General features: G+C 38.1%; 1 protein-coding gene and 1 pseudogene across 1 annotated transcript in view; one reads left to right on the top strand and one right to left on the bottom strand.

The window, feature by feature from the left end:
• Dpp10 (dipeptidyl peptidase like 10) overlaps positions 1-27,051 on the top strand; it is a 772,006-nt gene that overhangs the window by 569,110 nt on the left and 175,845 nt on the right. The gene's annotated exons all lie outside the window — the stretch shown is intronic.
• LOC127190337 (histone H1.0-like) lies at positions 20,963-21,558 on the bottom strand (annotated as a pseudogene).

Genomic DNA, 27,051 nt, shown 5'->3' with positions numbered 1-27,051 from the left:
GGTGGCAGAATAGGTCAATAAGACAAATAATTAGGCTCTCATGCGACACAATAAGGCATCTTACTGTTATATCACAGAACACTGGAGTTAAAACAGCTATGAAAATACACTAGGACAAAGTAATAACATAATAAGACAATGTTATGTCACAATTATTTACTGTGATTCCACAATAGGGCATTGTTTTAATTGACACAATTGAGCACTTTTAGATCACAATAGGACTCTATGATGGCACAATAGAACACTGTTATGACAAAATATAATATTGTAAGTTCACAATAGAGCACTGTGTTGACACAATAGGGTACAGTTCATAATAGGACACTGTGATGGCATTATAAGGCATTGTGTTGACCCAAATGGCAGCTGTATGTCACAAAATGCCTCTGTGATGTCACAATAACATATTGAAATGATGCATTTGGCCACAAAAATGTTACAATTGAATACTATAGTGACACAACATGGCAAAGTGTTACTATAATAAAGAACTGCAGTTATATGCTACACATTACAGTGGTACAATAGGACACTGTGATAACATAACAAAATGCTGTAATGTCATATAAGGCACTGGTATGTCAGAATATAATCTGTAATGCCATAATAGTTCACTGTGCTATCACAATAGGACACAGTTAGATATAATAGGACACTGTAACATCACAATAGGCTACTGGTAGAATACACTAGGGAAATGTTATGTCACAAAATGGCAATGTGATACTCTAGTAAGAGACTCTGATGTAATAGGGTACTGTGTTGACCAAATAGGTCACTGCTATGATACAATTGGGCATTGATAGTTCACAACTGCACAATGGCAGCTCTATAGAACATTGTGTTTACCAAAATTGGTAAATGTAAAAAAAAATTAACAGCGTGATGTCTAAGTAAGGTATTATAATGACACATTTGGCCACAGTAATGTCAGATTAGGACACAGTGATGACACACTATGATGACACAAAAGTATACTGTGATCACATTGTAAGGTACTGCTATGTCACAAATGACACTGATGTCACAATAAGGTGCTGTGATGTTACAGTATAAGGCACCATTATCTGACAAGATGGCACTGTGATGTCACAATAGGGCACTGTGATATAATAGGGTACAGTAATGAAACAGTCCATCTCTGTGATGTGCCAATAGGGCAGTGTTATATCACACTAAGGCTCCTTTGAGCACTATGACTTATAATACGAGTTACAATAGATCACTATAATAACCCACTACGACAATATGATGATGCAATTAGGCACTTTTACTTCACAATAGGACATTGTGATGGCATAATAAGGCACAGCCATGACACAATCAGTTCCTGTAATAACACAATAAAGCACTGTTATATCACAATATGACACTGTGGTGTTACAAGAGGACACAATTCTTAATATAGGAAACTGAAATAATATAATAGGGCACTTTTAGGTTGCAATAGAACTCTGGAATGGCACACTTATGATGCAGTAGAGTACACTCTTGACAAAATAGGACACTCTACACTCTTGACAAAATAGGGCACTCTACACACCACAGGGCATTCTGATGACAAATAGGACACTATAATGACACAATAGGTTGGTCACTGTTACCTCACAGTAGTACATTTAAATATCATAATAATCCAAGGTTGCAATACAGTAGAATACTATACTGACACAATAGGGCACTCTTGGGTTCCAATTGGACACATGCTGGCATAAGAGGGATTGTGTGGACACAATAGGGCACTGATAACTCACAATATGACACTGTCAAAATAGTGCAGTGTTACATAAAAGGAGAACACTGTGATGTTACCATTGGGCAATGCTTTAATAAGCTAGGACAATGTAATGACACAATATGGCATGGTGATTTCATAATAAGGCTCTGCTATGTCATTGTTGCACATTGTGATGTCAGAATGGGGCAATACAATGTCACAATAGGACACTATGATCTCAGTAAGGCACTGTTATAATACAGTGGGACATTGTGAATATATAATTGGCCACTGTCATGGTCCAATATGACAATGCGATGATACAGTTAGTCACTGGCATGTAATAGAACAACAGTTTGTTGGAACAATAGGACAATTTGATCATTCTGTAGAATACTACTATAGGAATATAGAACAATATGATGATACAATAGGTCATATGATGGTGATAACAACAGGGCATTTGGTTGGTACAAAAGAAGCCAGTTTTGGTATTATAGAACGCAGTAATGGTATTATTGGATACTACTTAGACAATTATATATACATATATATGCATGCATAATTCAACATTTTCTTGAAACTATAGAGTAATGTGTTTGTACAATAAGGCACTTTAGTTAGCACCTTGGGCTCTTTAATTTAATTCTTTTTTAAAGAATATATATTTTTATTTTTAAGAATTGATTCCTCTTTTATGAAAAATGGAGTTTTTCCTCATACAATATATTGTGTTTACTGCTTCCCCTCACCCTACTTGTTCCAGTTCCTCCCCCAACTCCTCCCAATACAGATCCACTTCTTTTCTGTCTCTCACTATAAAATAATTGGATTTTAAGAGATCACAATGAAACATAATAAAATGAAACATAATCAGATAAAACAAAACTATCATGTCAAAGTTGCACAGGCCAAACCAGCAGAAGGAAAAGAGCTCAAAGAGAAGACACAAGAACCAGAGACCCACTCATTTACACACTAAAGAGTTCTATACAAGTAATAAAATGAAAGCTATTATATATGCAGAGGACCTGGGGTAGCCCTGTGTAGGCACAGTGCATGCTACTTCAGTCTCTGTGAGTCCATATGAGCTTTGCTTAATTCATTTAGAGGACCTTGTTCTCAATTCCCTCTGAATATTCCACTTATTCTGCCTCCTATAGTGTTCCCTGAGCTCAGAGAAGAGGGATTTGAAGGAGACATTTCATGTATACATGTGTGTTCCAAAGTCTCTGTGAAATGTCTGTATTTGTTCCCATGTTCTGCAAGAGGAATTTTCTCTGATGGTGGCTGAACAAGGCTCTTATTTATAAGTAAAGCAGAATATTATTAGGTGTGCTTTTATTAATACTTTGTTCAGACCAGAAGTATGTGGTTTTACCCTAGGTCTCTGGGTATGGATTTCATCTCATGTAGTTGACTGTATGTCAAATCAGACATTGCTTGGTTCCCCAACAAGTTTTGTGCCACTCTTGCCCTAGAATATTTCCAAGAGCAGGATGTAGATCAAAGGTTTTGTGGCTGGATTGTTGTTTAAATTTCTTTTCTTTCCTTCTTTCATTCCTTTTTTTTTTTTTAGCCTACTGTGCACCTTACCATAAAGAAGATGCTAGAACAAAGGGTGAAGATTCTATGTAGGCACCAGCTCATCCTCTTCATGTTGAATGAGTTGTGTGGAAACTGTCTTCAATAATAGGGCTTTGCTGTCAGTTTGAGTTCAGCAGTCTATTGTCTTGGCAACAGTCTAGATAGTTTGAGCATTTCCTTGAAATATCTTTGGCCAACAACCCAATTGTATGTAACATAGTGAAGCTAATGGGAAGCTGTATTTGGTGACAAGAGATGGCCAGTTGTGACTCTGTCTTTATTGTTATTTGAAGACTTCATGAGATCCCTTCACATATTTTAGGAAGTTTCCTCTGCAGTATGTCTCCATACTACCTTTAAATGCTTGTCATTTTTAGCTGTCTTTCCCTTGATTACTTTCCTTAAACCTATCTCCTTACATCGATCCACCTGATTCTCTCACTTCTATGCTCTCTGCCCCAGTTCTCCCATAGGACCTACTCCCCCTTTCAAAGAAGATCCATGTGTCACTTTAGCCTTTTCTTGTATATCAGTAGTTCTTGGCCTGGGGGTCAGGATCCCATGGGCAAATCTCTATCTCCAGAAATATTTACATTACAATTCATAACAGTAGCAAAATTATATATAGCAATAAAAATAATTTTGTAGTTGTGGGTGACCACAATGTGAGGAACTACATTAAAGAATTGCAGCACTAGGGAGTTTGAGAACCACAGTGCTATGCCTTACCTCACTGCATCTGTGGATTGTAGTTTAGTTATCATTTATTTAACAATTAATATTGACATATGTGAAAATACCATATCTACCTTTTTACTTCACTCAAGATGATTTTTTTCCAGGTCCATCATACACCTGCAAATTCATGGTGTCGTCTTTTAATAGCTGAGTAATATTCCATTGTATATATGTACATTTTATTTATTCATTATTTTGGTGAGGGACATTTAGGTTGTTTCCAGTTTCTATGATTATAAATTAAGCTGTTCTGAACACAATTGAGCAAGTGTCCATATGGTAGGATAAAGCATCCAACACCCAAGAATGACATATCTGGGTCTTGAAGAAGTTCAATTCTCAACTTTCTGAGAAACCACCTTAATGATATTCCTTATTGGCAATACAAGTTTGCACTCCCATCAGCAATGGAGGAGTGTTCCTCTATTCCACATCCTTGCTCAGAGGAGTTGTCACTTGCTTTATTAATCTTAGACATTCTGGCAGGTATAAGATGAAATATCAAAGTATATTTTATTTGCATTTCCTTGATGGCTAAGAATGCTGAAATTTCTATAAGTGTTTCTTAGAAATTTAAGATTCCTCTATTGAGAATTTTATGTTTAGGTCTGTACCACATTTTTAAAAGACATATTGATCAATGGAATCAAATTAAAAACATGAATGCACACACTCATGGACTCCTGATTTTTTTAAATAAAAAAAAACCCAGAAATTAACACTGGAAAAAAGATGGCATCTTCAACAAATGGTGCTGGTCAAACAGGATGTCTGCAGGTGCAGAAATTCAAATAGATGCATAATTATTACAAAACTCAAGTCTAAGTCAATAAAAACCTCAACATAAAACTGATAAACTGAGCCTGAAGAAGAGAAAGTAGGAAATAGCCTTAGACACATTAGCACAGGAGACAACTTTCTGAACAGAACACCATTAGTGTAGAAAATAAGATCAATGAGATCAATTAATGAGACTTTGTGACACTGAGAAGATTCTTTAAGGCAAAGGACACCATCATTTAGACAAAATAGCAGCCTACAGAATGGGAAAAGCTTTTACCCAACATAATATCCAATAGATTATTAGTATCCAAATTGTATAAAGAATGCAAAACTATTGATGTAAAAACAAATAATCCTATTCAAGTTCTTGGTTCTGGTTGGTGGGAATACTTGAAAGTTTAGGAAGCATAGGCTTGTTGGAAGAAGTGTAACACTGGGCCTCAGGGCCATGCTTTGATGACATTAACGCCACTCTCATTCTCAGCTGTCCCTAACTCTGTCTCTGTCTCAGTCTTGGTGTCTCTCCCTGTCTCCCTGTGTCTCTCTGTCTCTTCATCTCTCTGTCTTTGTCTCTGTCTCTCTGTTCTCTCTCTGTCTCTCTCTCTGTCTCTGTCTCTGTCTCTCTCTCTCTCTCTCTCTCTCTCTCTCTCTCTCTCTCTCTCTCTCTCTCTCTCTCTCTCTCTCTCTCTCTCTCCCTCTCCCCTCTCATGGTTTTCTTAACAAGTAAGAGCTCATGTTCTGTACCAGGGCTATTTGCTATTTTTGCCTACTTTACTCATGTTGTGTCTTCACAACAAAAGTAACTGAGAAACATACTGGCATATCATGATAATATACTGTCAAAGTATAATTGGTGATTTTTACATCATGATAAAACGCTATGAAAGTATCCTTGGTCATTATGTGGCATAATAAGTGAATGTGTCTATACAGTAGGTCACTGTGATGGCACAGGTGACTACTGTGATAGCACAATAGAGTACTGAGTTGGTAATATAAGGCATTGTGATATCAAATTTGGGTATGTTGATGGTACAATAGAGCAATTTGTGGCACAGCACAGCATTATTTTGGCATTATATGACATAGGATGGCCCTATCAAGCACTGTTACCTCATAATAGATCAGTTTTCGGGCACAAATCATCATTGTGGTGTAACAGTAATGGCACTTATAATGGTATTGTAGGAGAGAGCAATGGGAAAAAAGTGTTCTGTGGAGGAACAAGACATTGAAATAGAATATCACAATTCTATGATGGCATTGTTGGGCATTGTCATGTGATAGTAGGGCACTGTGATGTCAAGAAAGATACACTGATGACAACAGAATCCGCTGAAGGAAAACAGATTCTGTGGTAAAACAATACAGTAGTTTATGACAAAGTAGTAGACTACGATGATGCAACAGATCTCCTGATGTCCTGTACGTGTAATGTTATTTCCCAATACAACAAAGTGATAACAAAAGAGTCACTGTGATATCCCAACCATGGATCTGTGATAACAGGACACTCTTTTTATACAGTGGGACACTGTAATGACAGAAGAGGGCACTGTTATGATGCAATAAGGCATAGTGTTAAAACAATAGGACCCTGTGTTATATAAAAAAAAGCACTGTAGTGTCACAGTAGAACATTGCAATGACAAAACTGGCCACTTTTAAGTCACAAATGGACAATGTAATGTCACAATAGGCTATTGTGATTATATAGTAGGATGCTTGGATGACAACTTGTGACACTGTGATGACATAATAAAACACTATCTTAATATAATAGGCTGCTGTTAGACATGATCTAACACTGTGATGTCACAATGGGAATCTGTGTTACTACGATAGGGCACTATGGTGTCAAAATAATTCACTTCTAAGTCAAAATGGGAATGGTGATGATACACTAGGATACTGTCGTGGCATAATAGAACACTGTGCTGGCATAATAGTGTGCTGTATTGGCACAACAAGGTACTTCTATGTCCTGATAGAATAATATTTTAATACACCAGGACTTAATGATATCACAATATGGTATTGTGTTGACGCAATAAGGCAATATCATATCACAATATGACAGTGTTATTTCAAAACACAACACTATGTTGTCAGTGTGAGACTGTAATATTACAAGAAAGACAAATTCCCAATATGTGATTGAAATGTCACAAAAAGGTGGTCTGATAATACAGTAGAACACTGTGACAGAATGTAGAATTTTGATAACATAATAAGGCACCCTTTTGGCAGAATAGGGACATATTATTCCAAAATATGATACAAGAAGTCACAATAAAATACTGTGACGACACAATAAAACACTATGTTTATGCAATAGGAGACTGATGACACAATGTGCACTGTTATCTCAAAATAGAGCACTGCAATTATTTTTATGGCACTGTAATAGTAAATTAAGACATTGTATAATGAAACATGAGATGGTGATAATAAATTAAAACATTTGGTTGGTACAACAGAAGACTTTTTGGAGTAATAAGACAGTCATGGCACTGTAAGGAACTATTTTGTCATTTGAGATCTCTCTAAAAGAATAGTTGGGCATTTTTGAAAAGTTAGAGAGTAATTTTTTTTAATATACTTTAGTATAAAGCATTTTGGTGTTTTAATTGAGAATGTTCTTCATGGGTACTTTAAAATGTATTGGTTCCTAGTGATGGAAATATTTTGGATAAATTATAATGCTTGGCCTTGTGAAGGAAATGACACCAGGGGTATGCTTTGAAGTTTCAGGAGATCACACCCATATGAGATATTTCTGTGTCTATCTCTATCTCATGGTTGTTTCAACAAATAAGCTCTTAGGTATCGAGGACCATTTTTGTCTGCCTTCTACAATACACCCCACCATGACTATCATTAACTCATTTTTGTGAAGCTGTAAGCAATCTGTCAAATTAAACGCTGGGTTTTCTATGTTGCCTTGGTCATGTTGTCTGTCACAGCAACAGAAAGGTATTTAAGATAACACATATTACAGCACAAGAGATCCCTGGCAAGGTGTGATGGAATGACCATTACACCTGGATCTCCATCTAACAAAACTTAGATCACAGTTAGGGCACTGTGACCATGCAGTGATGATACAATAAGGCACTATGATGACAATAAAAGTCACAAAAATGACAATATAGTGCACTTTGATGAAACAATAGGACAGCATAATGTCACAATTGGGCCCAGTTATGTCACAATAGGAAACACTGATTATTCCTTAGGGACTGTCATGCCAAATTGGACACTATCATGACACAACATGGGGTGATGATAAAAAGACTTAGGACACTTGGTTGGTACAACAAAGTCTGTGCTAGAAAAATAGGATATAGTCATGGCCTTATAAGGTAATATTCTGACATTTATATCTCTATGAGGACATAATTATGCATTTTTCTGAAATGATAATCTAATGGGTTTACAGAATAAGGCAATTTTGTGGTTTGACTGAGGATGGATTCCACAGGATCTATTTTGAATTATTGGTTCCCAGTTGTTGGAAACATTTTGAAAAATTAGAATCTGTCACTGGACGTACATTTGAGATTTCAAAAACCCATGAAATTACCAAATAATTCCCCTTCACCCTCTCCTCCTCCTTCCCCTCTCTCTGCCTCATAGAAGTTGTTTCAACAAGTAAGCTGCCAGGTACTAATCCAGGATAATTTTTTTTCCCTGCTGGCTGTCATGCTTCCCAAAATGATGACCATGGACTCATCCTCTGAAACTCTAAGCAAGCTGGCAAATTAAATGCTGTCTTTTGTAATTTGGTTTGGTCATGTTTTTTCTTCATAGCAACAGCAAAGTAATTAAGTCGTGACACAATACAGCACTGTGGAAGTACCATTGGTCATTGTGATGACATAATAGGCCAATGTGTTTATATGGTAGGTCACCATTATGCCGCTATGATGTCACATTTGGGTACTGTAATAACACAAAAACACACTGTTAAGATACAATATTACTCTATAATGACAAAATAGGGCAGTGTTATGCCACAATAGGAAACTGAGGTCTCAATGGGTAACTCTTTTAATATACTAGGATACAATATTCTCACACTAGGGTGCTATTAAGGTGCAATAGGGCACTATGTTGACACAATAGAGCAAAGTTTTTTTCACAATACAACACCATGATATCACAGTACAGTCCTGCTATAATATAGTAGGCCACTATGATGACACAATAGGACATTATGATGACAAAATAGGGCACTGTTCTGCTACAACATGACACGGTGATTATCAAAATGTGATGACACAATTAGGGACTGTTACTGTCACAGTAGGAGACTGTGATACACAATAGCACTCTTAAATAACCTAGGACATAATAGGTTAATGAGATCATGTGATCACACAAGAGGGCACTGTTAGTTAACAACAGAACACTGTGATGTTTGAGTTAGGCATGTCCAGTAGGACACAGTGATGACACACAAGGGCACTGTTATGATGCAATAGGGCACCCTGTTCACATTATAGTACACTGTTATGTCTCAATATGATGGTATGATGTGACAACAGGGCACTCTGATGATGCCTTAGAATACTCTTATGATACACTAGGGCACTGTGATATCACAATGTCCCACTGTGATGATACGTTGGTACAAAATTAGAACATAAAGAAACATGGTGATTCCAAAACATGGTACTGTGATGATAATAGGACCGTGTGATGGCAATATCCTACCACACATCACAGAGTCCATTTGTGACTTAAAAGTACTGTATTTTGTCATAGCAGTGCCCTATTGTTTCAACACTATATTCTATTGTATTATAACAGTAAATTATTGCTATATTTTAGTGTCCTTTTGTTAAATAACAGTGCCTTATTGTATCTTCACTAGGCCTACTGTGTCATCACAATACCCTATTGTGGCAGCACATTGTCATTTTGTGATATATCAGTGTCTTATTGTGTCAAAGAGTGCCCTATAGTGCCACCATATGTATTATTGTGACCTAAGAGTGCTCTATTCTATTTTTTTCAACACAATATACCAGTGTGTTTAAATAATACATCACTGTGATGGTGAAGTAGGAGACATAATGGAACAAAAGTGCGGTGTAAAGGCAAAATAGGAGATTGTTATGGCACATCACAACTCTATAATGGTGTTATTCAGCATTTTTATGCCATATTAGGGGACTGTGATGGCACAATTGGTACTGTCATGAAACAACAGTCTTTTGACCTCAAAACAGGATAATGTGATAACACTTAAAGAAAGTCACCAGCCAAGGACAATACAGGAGGTAAACTTTAAACCCCTTCCCAGATTTAGCCAATGGTCAGAATATTCTCCACAGTTGAGTGGAGAGTGTGATATGACTTTCTCACGTACTCTGGTGCCTCACATTTGACCATGTCCCCTGGAGGGGGAGACCTGGTGGCACTCAGAGGAAGGACAGCAGGTTGCCAAGAAGAGACTTGATCTCCTATGAGAATATACAGGGGGACGTAATCCCTCTCAGGGACAGTCATAGGGGAGGGGAATAATGGGAAAATGGGGGGGGGGGAGGGAGGAATGGGAGGATACAAGGGATGGGATAAACATTGAGATGTAACAAGAATAAATTAATAAAAAGACCACTCCAATGACTGAATTAAACACTAATGACACACAGCATTCCTGCAATACCAGGGTAATATAAGAGAGCTATGTGGTGGCACAACAGGACACTATGATTTTACTTCAGGGTAATGCGATGGCACAATGGGGATCAATGGTGTCACACATGAAAACTCTTATGTTCAAATAGGGTCTGTGAAGGCACAATATTACACTGTAAGGACACAATGATGTTACAATAGGGCACTGTCATAAGAGTAAAGTGTGCTGATACAATAGAGCATATTTATATCTCAATAAAACTGTGATGTCTCAACAGGACACGGTGATGATATAATAGAACACTGTGCTAATGCAATATGGCAGTGCTATATAATATTACGACACTGAAATATCACAATGAGGCACTGTTACAATACAGTAGGATGGTGTGTTGAATGAAGGAGGGCACTGTGATGACACTATGGAAAATTGCTAGGCTACAATATGACACTGTGATGGTAAATAGGTCACTGATAAGTTAATAAAAGATTTTGATATCACAATAGGGCAATGTTATGAATCTATAAGGCATTGATAAATCACAGTACAACACTGTGATGTCACAGAAGCGTGATGTTATGGTACCATACAGAACTATTGTGACACAATTCTGACAAAACAAGGTACTGTGTTAAATAATTAGGTGCTATAACTAAAAATAGTGGTCGGGTCCCTGCAAGCTCAACTGCTGCCAGATATATAAAACAGTAAAGGCAAGAAGGAGACACAGTTCAGTACAACTTAGCAATTCTGGTTGAAATTTTGAGTCTGACAGAGGCAGCTTATTTGTTACACAGTTAATGTACAAGCTTTATCACAATAAAGCTTAGGACATGGCTACATCAAAACTGCTCTGCAAAGTATACACCTCTTGCAAAAAACCTGTAACCTCTTCCACAAGAATGAGATCTATTAGCTGAAAAACAATGCTCAGGATAAGGGTGTAGGGAAGAGTGGTTTCTTTTATTTTCTTTTTCTGTTTTGTTTATTTGTTTGTTTTTGAGACAGGGTTTCTCTGTGTGGCCCTGGCTGTCCTGGACTCACTTTGTGGACAAGGATGGCCTCGAACTCACAAAGATCCTCCTGCCTCTGCCTCAAGAGTGCTGGGATTAAAATCATGCACCACCATGCCCAGCCAGGGAGGAGTAGTTGCTAGTAAGCATATTAGCAAAGCTTTTTTGTAAAGTATGTAGGATCTCTTTCATACGGATGGGTTTTGTGGACTGAGACTCAGGTTAAACCTGGTGGGTTTCAGGACAATACCTTAAAAAACATACAAATTGACCTATTATGGCATCCAGCAATTCCCTATTGTGTCATCACAGTGTTTTATTATGTCATTATAGTGCCTTATTGTGACACCAAAGTGTCATGTGATATAACAGTGCCCTATTGTTTTAACAGTATGCTGTATTGTGTCATCAGACTGTCTAACTGTATCATCTCTGTGCCCCAGGGTGGCATCAAAGTGTCCTTGAATATAACAGTGACTAGTTTGTCATTTCAAGTGCCCTATTGTGTCAACACAGTATCCTATTTTCACATCACCACATTCCAGTGAATAACAGTGTCACTGTAGAATAACACAATGCTCTCTTGCTTATAAATAGAAACCAGAATTTTTAAACTCAAGACTTTCTTCTTGAATGGAAGTGATGAGCATACCTGTTTGCCATCCAGAAGGCTTGGAGTGGATGTTATTTGATAAGGCACTGTGGTTTTGTTTTGTTTTTTTGACTTAGTCCATTTTTTAAAATTTTTTTATTAATTTATTCTTGTTACATCTCAATGTTTATCCCATCCCTTATATCTTCCCGTTCTTCTCTCCCTCCCATTTTCCCATTATTCCCCTCACCTATGACTGTTCCTGAGGGGTTTTGAATTAAGCACTATCATGATAATATAGGATATTATTATCTCTCAATATTGAATGGTGATAACAAATTAGGACATTTGGTTGGTAAAATAGAATTTGGAATTATAGGTGTCAATCTTCATATCATTGGGCAATATTTTTACATTTGTGGTCTCTATGAAGGCATACTAGGATAGTTTCCTGAAATTATAGAGTAATATGTTTGCAGAATAAGGTACTTTGGTTATTGGAATGAGGATAGAGCCTACAAATTTTATTTGAATTCTTGGTCCCTAGTTGGTGGGTATTTTTTGCCATGATTAGATGGTGTGGCCTTTTGGGAGAAAGTGGGTCACTGAATGTATGCTTTGAGATTTCAGAAACATATGCCATTCTGTGTTTCCTCTCTTTCTTCCTGTTTCTGTGTCTGTGTCTGTCTTTTTCAGTTGTCATATCTTCCTGCACCATGCTTGTTGTTGCTATAAGTAGGCTCTCAGATAGTGATCCAGGATCGTGTCTGCCTTCCTGTTGCTATGTTCTCTGCCATGATGAGCACAGACTCATCCTCTGAAGCTGTAAGCAAGCTGACAAATTAAATGCTGAATTTTGTAAGTTGCCTTGGTCGTGTTGTGTTTTCACACCAACAACAAAGTAATTTAGACAGGCACTGTCATGTCACAATACAGCACAGTGTAGGTGTACTAGGCTATTCTGATTACATAATAGGGCAATGTCTTTGCATAATAGTCCACTATTATAACACAGGTGACTACTGTAATGGCAAAAGAATACTAAGCTAGTAACATAAGACACTGTGATACAAATTTAGGCATGCTGATAGAATAATAGGGCAACTTAAGGCACAATATAACATGATTATGACCCAACATAGCATAATGATGTCACTGACATCACTGTAATTTTACAATAAAGTTGTTTGTTGTAACAATACACCACTGTGAGACAACAATATAACACTGTGAAGGCAAGGTGTCCAGGTTTCTCAGGTTTCTCTTTCCATAGCCTACAGATATCTTCCCACACCAAAGAGATTAGAACATAGAAAGTTTCATGTTGGTATCAGCTCAACCTCTCTATGGTCAATAAGGTGCATGGATGTTGTCCTTGCCAATGGGCCCTGCTGTCAGCTTTTGGAGAGCAACTTTCTGTCCTAGCATCAGCCTGGGCTATTTAGAAATCTCCACAGGACCCCTCAACCAACAACTCAACTGAATGCAACTTAGTTTTACCACTGGAAGCCTTGGTTGCCTAAAAAAGATGGCCAGCTCAGACTCTGTATTCTCCATTATTAGAAGTTCTCATTAAGGTCACTTTCATAGATTTCAGGAAGTTTCTAGTACTCTAGGTTTACATGCTATCCCCTAATTCCACCCAATTCCAATTGTCTCTCCATGCTTTCTCTCCCTCTATCCCTTCTCCTACCTAGTCATATTCCCATCCTAATCTGCTCTCTGTCTACCCAAAAAATATATTCTAGTTCCCCTTCCCATGGAGATCCATACATTTTGCCCCTGTCACTTCTTCGATACCAAACCACTCTAGGTCTATCGATTACAACATAGTTACCATTTACTTAACAGACGTCCACTTAGAAGTGAATATAATAACCACAAAGAAGTGATTATATATCATGGTTACCTTTTTGGTCTGTGTTACCTCACTCAGGATGAGTTTACCTAGTTGCACTTATTTTCATTCAAAGTTCATGATGCTTTTTTTAAAACATCTGATTAATACTTCATTGTGTAAATCTGCATATTCTTTCTCCATTCTTCAACTGAAGGCCATTTAGGTTGTTTCCAGTCTCTGGCTGTTATGAACGAAGCTGCAATCACGCAGTTGAGCAAGCACACTTATGGTCGGTTAACACATCATTTTGGGTTAAAGTAAGAGTAGTGTAACTGAATCGTCAAGTAGATTGGTCCCGATTTTCTAGGAGAATCACCATGTTGATTTCAGTAGTGGATGAGCAAGTTTGCACTCCCATCAGCAATGGAGGAGTGTTGCCCTATTCCACATCCTCACCAACACAACGGTCACTTGTGTTATTGATCTTAGCCATTCTGAAAGACATAAGACGAAATCTTAGAGTCATTTTTATTTACATTTCCCAGATGGCTAGAGATGTTGGACACATCATTAAGTGTTTCTCAGACATTTGAGATTCCTCTGTTGGAAACTGTCTGTTTAGATCTCTACTCCTTTTTAACTGGATTATTTGACTTTTTTATATCTACTTTCTTGAGCTTTTTCCATATTATGGACTTTATGCTTCTGCTGATTTTGGAATTGGTAAAACTATTTTACCATTGTATGGGTTCTGCTTTCTACAATAATAGTGCATTATAGCTTTTTCATTTCATTAACTGTTGATCTTAGTATATATGCTATTGGTGTTTTTTTTTTTTCCAAAAAGTTGTCTTCTCTCACTATGTATTCCTTTCTTTCTCTTTTATGAGGTTCAAGGTGTCTAATTTTAAGATGAGATCTTTGAATCACTTGTACTTGGATCTTTTACATGGTGATGGGCATGGATCTATTTGGAGGTGTCTACATGCCAACACCCAATTTAACCAGCACCATTTCTTGAAGACTGTGTCTTTTTTCTTGTGTGTATCTATGGCTTCTCTATCAAATAGCAGGTGTCCATAGGTGTGTGGATTTATGTCTGAGTCTTCAGTGAAATAACATTGAACAACCTGTCTGTTTTTCATGCCAATGCCATGCAATTTTCCTCCTATAGTAGTATAACTTGAATTAGAAAATCAGTTCTTTCATTCTTCAGGATCCTTTTTGTTATCCTGGATTGTTTTACTTTGTTTTTCCATATGAAATGGAGAATTGCCTTTTTAAGGTCTTAAATAATTGTGCAAGAATTTTGGTAATGAATACACTGGATCTGAAGATTTTGCGGGGTATGATGGAAATTTTTACTAGGTTTAGCCTACCAATACCTAAGCATGGGGGGTATTTTTATCTTCAGTTACCTTCTTCAATTTTTTCTCATTCTTCAAGATTAACTATATAGGGCTTTCACTTGCTTGGTTAGTTACAGCAAGATATTATTTATGGTTATTTTGAAGAGTGTTGTTTCTCTGTTGTTGTTTTTGTCCTCACTCTATTTGTAATTTGTGTATAGATGGGATACTGATTTTATTGGATTAATCTTGTATTCAACCACTTTGCTAAAAGTTTTTATCAGTAATAACCATTCCCTCATGGAATTTATGGGGTCATTTTTTTAATGAATATGTCCTTCCATATTTATTTTGATTACTTTTGATGTGAAGTCTATTTTGTTATATATTAAAATTGCTACACCATCTTGCTTCATAGATCCATTTGTTTGGTATATTTTTTCTAACCCTTTATCCTGAGCTAATATCTATCCTTGATGTTGAGGTGTGTTTCTTGGATGCAATAGTATGATTTATGTTTTCATATCCATTCTGTTCATCAGTGTCTTTTTAATGGGGAGTAGATACCATTTACTTTGAGAGTTATCAATGACCTATGATAATTATTCTTATTTTGTTGGTGTGTGTATATGTGTGTGTGTGTGTGTGTGTGTGTGTGTGTGTGTGTGTGTGTGTGTGTGTGTTTTCTTTTGGTTTTGCTAGTGTGAGTTTATTTTCGTGTGTGTTTTTATCAATGTATTTAACCTTCTTGGCTCAGATTTTCTTCTGGCACCTTTTATATGGCCAGGTTTATAAATAGATATCGCTTAAATTTATTTTACCATGGAGTATTTCATTTTCTCTACCTATGGTAATTGAAAGTATTCCTGAATGTATTAGTCTGGACTAGCATGCAAGGTCTCTTAGAGTCTCTAGCACATTGATGCAAGCTATTCGGCTTTTAGAATCGTCATTGAAAAGTCAGATTTAATTTTAATAAGTCTGTCTTTATGTTTCCTTGTCTTTTACCCTTGAGGCTTTTAATATTCTTTCTTTTTTCTCTATGTTTGGAGTTTTAGTTATTTTGTGGAAATGGGACTTTCCTTTCTGCTCCTATTTGGTAATCTGTATGCTATTTTTACCTTTGTTGGCATCTCCTAGTTAGGTTAGGGAATTTTTCTTCTAGAATATTGTTAAGAATGTTTTCTGAGCCCATGATCTGAGAATCTTCTCCTTCCACTATTCTTATTATTCTTAGCTTTTGTCTTTTTTAAATATTCCAGATTTCCTGGATTTTTTTCAGGAATTTTTTAGATTTAACATTTTCTTTTGCTTTAATATTTCTTTTATCATATCTTCAATATTGAAAGAGAATTGATCTTCTATCTCTTATATTCTGTTGGTGATGCATGCCTCTATTGTTCCTGTTGGCATTCTATGGGCACTTTATAGGATTCTATGGGTATCCCACCTAGTTATCTGGCAGGAGTGGCCTGTTGTTTAGCAGGGCATGTATGCAGGAGTTGGTAGATGAATCATAGTCACAAGGGGGGATAGGAGGCCAGAAAGGATCATCTGTGGAATCCACAGGAGGTATGGAAAAGGGGAATGGAAGGCTGTAGCTGCTGTTGGGTTTCAGTGTTAGTGGTGATCCTGAGTATTGATTCTGTGGGAACAAAGAACATGGAGAAGATCCATAGACAACCCTCTTGGTCTTCTGGCAGGTGTGGCCTATGGCTGATCAAGTGTGTGTCTGTCTCAGTTGGGGGATGGGTCATAGTAATGAGGTGGGTTGAGGAGGCTGGAGAAGGTAGTCTGTAAGATACATTTTGATCTCTTTATAGAGCAATGTCATGACACAATGGCACAATGATACAAATGGCACTTTGGTATCACAATAAAATACTATGATAAGACAGTTGTAAACTTTTATATTACAAAAGGGCATTGTGAGTATACAACAGGACAGCATTATGATACTGCATTCCCCTGTGATGCCTCCTAGGGCACTGGAATAGCTCAGTAGAGCAGTACAATGGCATTGTTCGTATTGTGCTCACAGAAGATGACTCTAATGGTGCAATAGTGCATTATGATGTTAACATATGGCACTGTGCTGGAAAAGCAGAGCTTATTCTTGGTGTACCAGGTGACTCTTTGGAACATTAGAACGTGGTAATATCACAACCGGGAACTTTGTTGGTATATGAAGGCAGTGTGGTGGCAAAATGGGAGACTCTTTTAACACAGTAGAGCATTGTACTATTAGAGTAAGGCACTTTGATGTCACAATAAGGCATATTATCATGACACAATAGGGTACTGTGATGACATAATAGAACACTTTGATGAATATTCTATGTTCACTATATCTACACAATAGGACATTATTATGCCATAAAAGGACACTGTTATCACACAACATGTAAATGTGATGTCACACCAAGGTGCTATGGTGGCACAAAATAGAATCATGATAGTAGAATTCGGCACTGCAATAGCACAGTCGAGCACAGGGATAGCATAATAGAGTATCATGATTCTTAAAAGTCCGTAGTAGGGTTTGTCATACAGCAATATGGCACTGTAATGAAACAAAGGACACATGCGTGGCACAAGAGGCTCTTTGGAACAACAAAGCATTATGATATTGTTGCAAGGTACTGTGATGGCACAATAAGTCAATATGATGGCAAATTAGGGATTCTTTGGCACATAAGAACATTATGTTACATTAGCGCATTATCATGACACATTATGGCATTGTGATGAAAGAAGTGATCATTGTGATGCGTACCAGGGCAATGTGATAGCACGGTGTGCACTATTATATCACAGTAGGATATGATGTAGTCACAATAATGCTATGTCATTTCACAATAAGACACTTTCATGTCTCAATAGGGCATGTCATATTAGGGCAGCATGATGTCACAATAGAGACCTATGATGACACGTGAGAACACTGTAATGACATAATAAGATTCTGTGATATCACAAAAACATTATAATGGCATAACAGGGAACTCTGATGTATAATAGGGAATTCTGGTGGTTCAATAGGACTCTGTGAGGAAAAATAAATATGACATAGTGATGGCACCATAGAGTACAATGGTGCAACAAGAAATTATTTAGCATAACAGAACATGTGGTGGCAGAATATGGTATTTTGATAGCATAATAGAGCTCTGTGATTGTATAATATGGCACTGTGATGGCACAGTGGGGAACTTTATTGGAACAATGGGTACTGTGACAACACAGTAGGATGCTGTGATGACAAAATAGGACACTATGATGACATACCACAGCATAGAAGTCTAAGATGTGTATTACTGCTTGAACTGAAAGAGTAGATGTTAAGCTGTAATATCAAACCCAATACTGCCTCTTTCTTTGTTATATGCTTCCATACTCTAGTGCTTATGAACATTATGGTAACAGTATGAAAGAAGCTTGTCAGATTATTTGAAAAAGCAAGTCAGTCTGAATCAAAGTTTTTGCTTTTGTTATTTACAGAGAAAGTTTATTTGCTTATATTCGCAGTAGTCTTAATACTATGTTGTATCAGTACTCTTCATGTCTTAGTTTGGGTTACTGTTGCTGTGATAAATATAACTGAAAGCAATTTGCAAAGGAAAGGGTTTATTTCATCATAAAAACAATAGGATGAACAAAGCAGTAAGCAGCACTACGCTATGGCCTCTGCATCAGTTCCTGCATCCATGTTCCTGCCTTGGGATCCTGTCTTGACTCTCTTGGATGAAATACTACAAGGTTATGCTAAAATAAACATTTTTCACTAGCTCAGAGGTGGCATTCATCACAGTGAGCTGTGTCCTCTCACACCAGTATTCAAGAAAATAAACCAGAGATTTGTCTACAGGCCAATATGGAAGCTATACTTTCTCAATTGAATTTCCCACTTCCAAAATGACTGTAGCTTGTATCAAGATGAAATAAAACTAGCTAGCCCACCTTTCTTAGTAAATATTTCCCAGTTTAAAACTTGACATAGGAAGATGCTCTGACTCCTAAAGTGAATTTTTCTGGTTGGACTCAGCAAATTTACTAGAAGCAAATCTTAGATCCACCTTCATCAGTTTATGAAGTGTAAGATTCCATTACCAATAGCTTGTGAGCTCTGCATTCACTGTGTTAAACGAAACTGACTGAGGCTTTAAAGAAGCTGTTACACAGCTAGAAAGGCATTTTCTTATTTTCACGCATTGAGAGAAGTTAGCTACTTCTGTATGTCACATCGATTTTCAATATCATGTGTTTCTAAACGTGAATCATTTAGTATATGAGAACTCAAAGCTATCAGTAACATAGCCTGTCTTAGTGTTTGGGAAGGAAAATATTCAGAAGCTCCACATGGAAATATCTGGCTGCACTTATTTATTTATTTATTTATTTTAGTTTTGTTCCTTAATTTAATTTTGAAATTTTTCACATAACGTTTTGTTCATATTCTTTCTCCTCTCCATCCCCTCCCAAGTATGTAACATATGTGGAGAAGACCTTTGCACTTGTTTAGATGTTTTTTTTTTTTTTGTGGGGGTGGGGAGGGACTGAAAGTAAGAGCCACATCTTGTAAAGAAGACTGAGCCACTAGTGGCAGAGGTGATTAAGTAGGTGGGGGAAATCACCATGATGGCTGCGCTTATTAAGCGATCTCAAGAAGAAGTTAATCTTAGATTGAGCCTCTACTTTCCCTGAGTTATACATATGCATGCCTGAGTGCCCAAGAGCACTAACATCGCCTGGGAAAGCAAGCTTGATAGAGAGGTTGGAAAGCAAAGAGTTCTGAAGGCACTGAATCAATTTCCTGCTTTTAGTGGAGAGATAGGTCTCTCCTACATCATACATGTGTCCTTTATACAAACTGGGTTTTTTTTTAGGGTGGAGGTAGTCTTTCATGAGTAAAGTCTACTTATTGGCTGTCTTGGTACTTGCCTTCTCTAGGACCTGATGAAGATTCTTGAAAGCCTAGGATTGCATTTTCCTTATAATTGCTTTTACTGTGATTAAATACCACAACCAAAAGTGACTTGGGGAAGAAAGGATTTATTTCAACCTGTAGCTTGTAGTTCATCATTCAGAAAAGTCAAGGCAAAATCTTGGATGCCAGAACTTGGGAGAAGGAACTAATGCAGGGGTCATGGAGGCAAGATTCCTACTTGCTTTGATTCTCATGACTTTCTCACCGTAAGTTCTTATTATACCCAGGACCACGAGCCTAGGCATCTCCCCACCCACAGTGAACTGGGCCTACCCATATTAATCATCAATCAAGAAAATGCTCCACAACCTTTCCCACAGTCCAATCTTGTGGGGGCATTTTCTCAATTGAAGGCCCCTCGTTCAAAATTACTCTAGATCGTGTCAAGCTGACATAAATCTAGCCAGCACAATTTACCCCTGATTAACTTCACATGCAGAGACATCACTATTCAACTAGAATTTTTCCTTTCTTGTTGCCCACAAGTTGCTTTTGGTCATAGTATATTTTCCTTCTTTTTCTTTCTTTCTTTCTTTCTTTCTTTCTTTCTTTCTTTCTTTCTTTCTTTCTTTCTTTTTTGAATCCAAACTCTGGTCCTTTGTATAAAGTCAGAATAGAATGGGCAAAGGGGTGCAGATGAGATCGAGAGAGAAATGTATTTACAGAAAACAGGAGGAAGGAGCGTCCACAAGCAAAACTTCCATGGTCACTTCTTGCTGGCCCTCTTGGCAATGGACTTGGCTTTGGGCTTCACGGGCTTAGCCTCCTTGGGTTTGGATGCCTTCACTGGCTTAGCTTTGACCATTTTAGGCTTTTTGGCTTTCTTGGGCATGGCAGCCGGCTTCTTCTTGGTCATCTTGGTCTGGGTGGCTTTGAATTTCTTTCTTGGGGCTTTGGAGGCAGCCTTCCTGGGCTTGGCTGCCTTCTTTGGAGTGGCCACTTTCTTGACTTCCTTCTTGGTCTTCTTGAAAGCCACCGACCACTTGGGCTAGTTGCCGTTGGCCAGCCTGAAGGAGCCTGAGATGCCCACCCCTTTGGTTTGCTTGAGGACACCGGTAGTCACCAGGCGCTTGATGGACAACTTGATCTCGCAGTCGACGTTCTTCCCCACCTTGATATACTTGATATATCACCACTCTTGATATACTTTTGGATGGACTGGTGTGAGGAGCCGGCGTGGTTCTTCTCTGCCTGGATGGCAGCCACGATGATGTCCAAATACTTGGGGTGGTCCGTGGACTTCTTGGCATCCTTGGCCCCCTTGGGCTTCGCCGCAGTAGCAGACATGGAGTCCTCGGTCATGGTGGCCAGCCTGCTCCCCCGCTGTTCAAGGAGCCTTTTCCGAAGGGCCAACCCTCTCAGGAGCCTAGGCAGAACCTGACTTGGGATCTGCTCTCCCGCTCAACTAGTGCGGCTGCCGGGACGCGCAGGCGGGCAGGCGACTTGTGCCTCCTGTCCAGGCGCAGGTCTCTGGGCTGCTCTGCGTATCCCAAACCCCTCCTGGCACTGCTTCTGCCTCTGCCTCTGCCTCCTCCTCCTCAGCTCTGCGTCTCCATAGTATCTTCCCGAAGCAAAAGAGATCCTGGTTAAGACAGATGGGTTTTGATTTTGCACTAAAAAAAGAAGTACCTAGGAGATAAATCTTATATTCAGTGTCACCATTTTCTGAGTGACTGGCTTCCATTATCTACGCCTGCATATGTAGCATTTGTGTTGGGAAAAAAATGCTCATCAGAGTACTACAAGAATCAAGGTAGCCTGAAGCTGGGGAATGTGTTTTCTTCTTTAATTCTTTAGAAGAAGTTAGTTTCTACTATTATGTAAGCGCTCATTCATGGATCTGGCACCATGAAGCTTGTGGGGTCATAAATTGGCTTGTATTAGTAAAGTCGCTGCTACTTTAATTGAATTTTAAAGTAAATATAACCTTTATCCTGCTCATTGACAATTTTAATCTTACTGCCTTGACTATTTCACCACATCTGTGACTTATCATAAGCATGAGTCAGTGCAAGCATTCTCTAGGGTTCCTGTGCTGAAGTCTACAGAGTACAATGCTTGCATTTCTGTTTCTTTATAGTAGCAGAAGAGGGAATATGTATTGTAAAGCTGGTAATAACTTTGATCCAATCCTGGCTTATGTGGTAAGTGTACACAATGGAATTTTATCTATCTGGGAAGGAAACTGAAATTTGCAGGAAAATATATGGAAATGGAAGCCATACTAAGGGAGATAACCATGACTCAGATAGACAAACATTACATTTCCCTCCTATATGTGTATCTGAGCTTCTACTTTTTAAAGATGTGTATCAGTGTGAAAGTGAGCATGTATAGAACCAAGGAAAGTAGACGGGCAGCACTGAGAGAGGAAGAAAGACACTTTAAAGGACTGAGGTGGGAAGGGTGATAGAACGTGTGATATGAAAACTGGAGTGGGGACACTAGGGTCAGCAGAGAAGGAGGTACATGTCTTGTCACCAAAAACTCAGGGCATATAAAAATGCCACAGGGAAAGCTTCTACTTTGTAATATAATAAAAACAAAGAGAATAAAAAATAAGAGTCAGAAAACTTATGGAAGTCATTTAAGATACTGATGGGTATTCATTGTAGCTTCCATTATCTCCTATTCTCTTTCTCTTTTACCCAATGTTTGTTTCATGTTCACAAAGTCTTTTTGCAATGGAGCTTTTAAAGGGATTTTGTCAAGCTTTCCTTACAATGTTATGAGCCGTATTTATGACAGGAAAGTCAGCCATTTCATGGCTCCTGCTCTTAACACCGTAATAAAAAAGAAAATCTTCCAAACAAAAAGGTCACCACTAACCTCTCTTAAAAGGTTTCTTCAGAATTAACTTGAATGAGTCCTATCACCAACTTCCAAAAGAAGCAAATCCCCTTAGGCCTGTAATGTGCGCTTGCTGTGTCATTGTCATTATTTGTAAATGCCATCAACCCAGGCTTACTCTCTCACAGTTCAGTTTCCCTCATTGTTTGAGTTGATGGCAAATCCATAATCCTATTTTAAATATTTTCTGGGACATGAAAAGAGTGTGTAATTTATATCAATTTGGCAGTTTAACTGCAATGCAGAGAAAGCTTTGGTGTCCTGAGATATAAACTCTGGTTTAAGCAGGAGTTACTTCATCACTGGGTTCCTTTTTCTTGTGAATCTAATTCTCCTTGACATGAATCCTCGCAGATGTCTTAGGTAATAAGTGATATTCTAAGGGGAAAATGTGAAAAATAGATAAAGTAAGAGGGGGCTTACATGATCTGATATATTAAGCCATCTTTCTAAAATGAAATATCTCACAACTTTGGTAATCCCAATTAATTCATGTATAGTCCTGTCAATGACTCTTTGGAGGGTGGTATAATTGATCCTATGGAAATAAATTTTTTACACTTGATGTTAGTCCAGAGACAAAGAAGTGATAAGAAATGAATCTGCTGCACTGCAAGACAGTGTGCAGAGATGAGCACACATAACAGATGTGGCCTCAGCTTAGAATTCTTTTTCTTTTTACTTCATCAATCAATGCTAATTTTAAGCTTCACAGACCTTCTAAAATTAATTTATTCACTTTATATCCTGAAAAAACAGGTCAGCATTCATTTTTTTCCTCTCTCTCTCTCTCTCTCTTTGTTTTGTATTTTGTTTGTTTGTTTCATTTGGTTTGCTTTTGTTTTTTGGTTTTTCGAGACAGGGTTTCTCTGTGTAGCCTTGACTGTCCTGGACTCACTTTTTAAATCAGGCTGGCCTTGAACTCACAGAGATCCACCTGCCTCTGCCTCACGAGTGCTGGGATTAAAGGCGTGCACCACCCAAACAAGTAATGGAGAAAATCAGAGAAAGAGATTTATTAAATCTAGTTTCACTAGGAGGACAAAAAGTTTCAATGACACCAAAATTTATCGTCAGAGGGCTAAATAGAGGGTCAAAGTAATGCGTAACTCTCTATATCTGCTCATGTTGTAGAATTTCCATTGAGTTTCCAGGTTCTTGTATCCATTAACAAGGAGGTGGATGGAGACCAATGGATATTAGCCAAAGCAACAGCAGATCAGAGACAGATACACTTCTAAGGGAGGAATAAGGCTGGACAAGAGAAAACTTGGCAACCCAAACAGACCCATTGCACGAAGTACTTGGGATTTGTCTGTCACATATCATGGGTTTGGGGAGTTGTTTGGATTGTATGGACTTTGGGGTTCATTTGCATAGCATGGGATTTCTTAGATATGCTCTTTCTAGTACACATAGTTCTCCGTATGACCACATGTGTGTGTGCTTTAGCTTTATAATAAAATACAGGTCACCAGCAGATTGTCTGTGCCTTTGTGCCACATGAGTAGGATCTAGGTGGCCTCATCCAGGGGTTCCAAGATTTTCTCTTTTCTGGCTGCTTTCTCTCCCACATTATTTGCCTCCTCTAGCCAAGGATGTCCTAGACAACCCCAGTCCGCATTCCACTCTACTGCATCGCTAAACTTAGGTAACCTCAATATGAAGTGTGATTTGCCTTGCCCATGAAACAGGGAGCCCAGACTAAAAGGAAACACCTTAAATGTTAACGCATACGAGAGATATTCCTCAGTTGCCTTTAGTTCTTTGTGTAGGGTTGAAACCTCCTGAAATTTCTATCTTACCATCTAAGTTAGCATGTTTATTGTTCCTGTTCTTGTGCAGCTCATGTCTGGCCAGTCATGCTGTTGAGACTTTACGGACTCAGTTTCTGATATTACCAGGAGACACAATCTCACAGAAAATGTTCTGATCCTCTGGCTCTTAGAATCTTTCTGCTCCCACTTCTGCAATGATCTCAGAGCTTAATATTTGGAGGTTATACTGAAGATGTGTCCAGTAGAACTGGGCTCCGCCACTCTGCATTTCAATTGCTTGATGTTTTCTGTGACAGCTGCTGTATGATTAAAAAAAATGTGATTATATTATAATCTCAAAAAAGAAGGGAAATATTTTCAAAATGAATACTAGAAAGCTGTTTAAAGATTGGAATGTTGTCAAAGGCAGGAGTTTCAAACAGTGTTTCAGTACATATGCACTAATGATAAATATATTTCTCACTGAATAGCCTGCTTTTTACATTAATCTAGCATTTTACAGATGAAAGGATCAAGGGAGTGTATAAGAACAGAGAGAAGGAGGAGGAAGAGAGGAAGAGAGAGAGGAGAGAGAGAGAGAGACAGAGACTCAGTCTTATTTGAGAACTTCCTTCTTATCATCCATATTTTGTGGTTTACTGTGTGCATAGGATCTCACTTTAATTACACCAAGTTATACAAGACATATCTGATGTCGTTGTAGGGGAAGAACATGCACATCTTATGCATTGTAAAAGAGGACACTGAACTTCCTAAAGAGCTGTAAGCTCTGTATAGTGCTAGATTCTAAGCTATTTTAGAAATGCCCGGGTTTACAAAACATGTAGATGGGATCAAAATCCTATATCATTTTTTTTCAACCTGCTCTAACTTTACATACCAGTCAGTGCTTTGAACTGAAGATAAATTTGAAGTGATCTTCCACCATGACATAGCTACAAGAAGAAAAAAAATGCTGTGATGGGCACAAATCAGAACACACGTGTATATTTCCTATTCTCCAATTCACATCATCTGAAGGGAAGCTAAGAATTTTGTCCTGGTTTTAATTTTTCCTATCTGTGTATGTGGTATACATGTGTGCATATTAATATTTTAAGTGATGTGTGTGTGTGTGTGTGTGTGTGTGTGTGTACATAGGGAAAGGCCTAACATTGGTGTCAGGAATCATCGTCAATCAAATTTCCATCTTATTTACAATGTCAGGGTCTCTCATCAATATGATTAGTTTTGCTATCCAGCTTGCTCTGGGGACCCCTTTCTTCATCTTCTGAGGCAGGAAAAATAGCAGGGTCTTCAAGCCTGCCTACCATATCTATGATTGCTGAAATTACAAGTAGGCTGCCATACACAACCAACTCTTGCCTGGGTTTGAAAAGATTTGAACTCTGGGCCACATGCTTATACATCAGTAATCAGTGCCATTTATCCAGCCCTGACATCAGTGTTTTGGATTCCTACAGAAGAGCTGGTAGCCTTTAGAATAGCATTTATAGACAGAGACCAACATTCCCTGGCTCCACCAACTCGTGTTTCAGTTATTACTTTGGTAGTCTGCTTTGCTCCAAATGTTAATGCACAGGAAATGATTCTTGCAAGATTAATGTGGGGCTAGAAACCTGGACACATTGCTTGTGATCAGTGGCAGGGGTGAAGGGATTCTATGCACTCATAACACGGTCACACATTTATCTGCTGTTAAGAGCAATTGCCCAGTTGACAGGTTGCTTTGGGGAACAGAACTTGTAGGGATAAAAGATGTTGACAGAGGCAAGCATCTTTCTCATCTCTTTGTCAGCTGCAATGGTAGATCCATGGCTTCAAGCTTGAAGTCAGCACTTGCTTTGGTAGAAAATATGTTAAAACTGGAACATTACAGGCAATATTACCATGCATTACCAAGGATAACATGCAAATCCACTTGAAAATATGTTGGAATTGTGGGTAAGAGGAGTGGCTGGGTTATATAATCCTTGCCACCCAAGCGTGGTGCCTTGGCTTTGTTCTACAGAACTCACATAAAACTAGACATGAGGATCTAGAGGTATTTTAGTCCTTAAGCATACTGACTTTTCTTCCAGGGGATCCAGGTTCGATTCCTAGAACTCACATGGTCATTTGTAACTCCAGTTCCAGGGTATCTGACACTCCTTTTCTAGCCTTCATG

This window comes from Acomys russatus, chromosome 6 (assembly GCF_903995435.1).
Source record: "Acomys russatus chromosome 6, mAcoRus1.1, whole genome shotgun sequence".
Taxonomy (NCBI): domain Eukaryota; kingdom Metazoa; phylum Chordata; class Mammalia; order Rodentia; family Muridae; genus Acomys; species Acomys russatus.
Note: the sequence above shows the minus strand (reverse complement) of the source record. Positions and strands in the feature narration are given on the sequence as shown.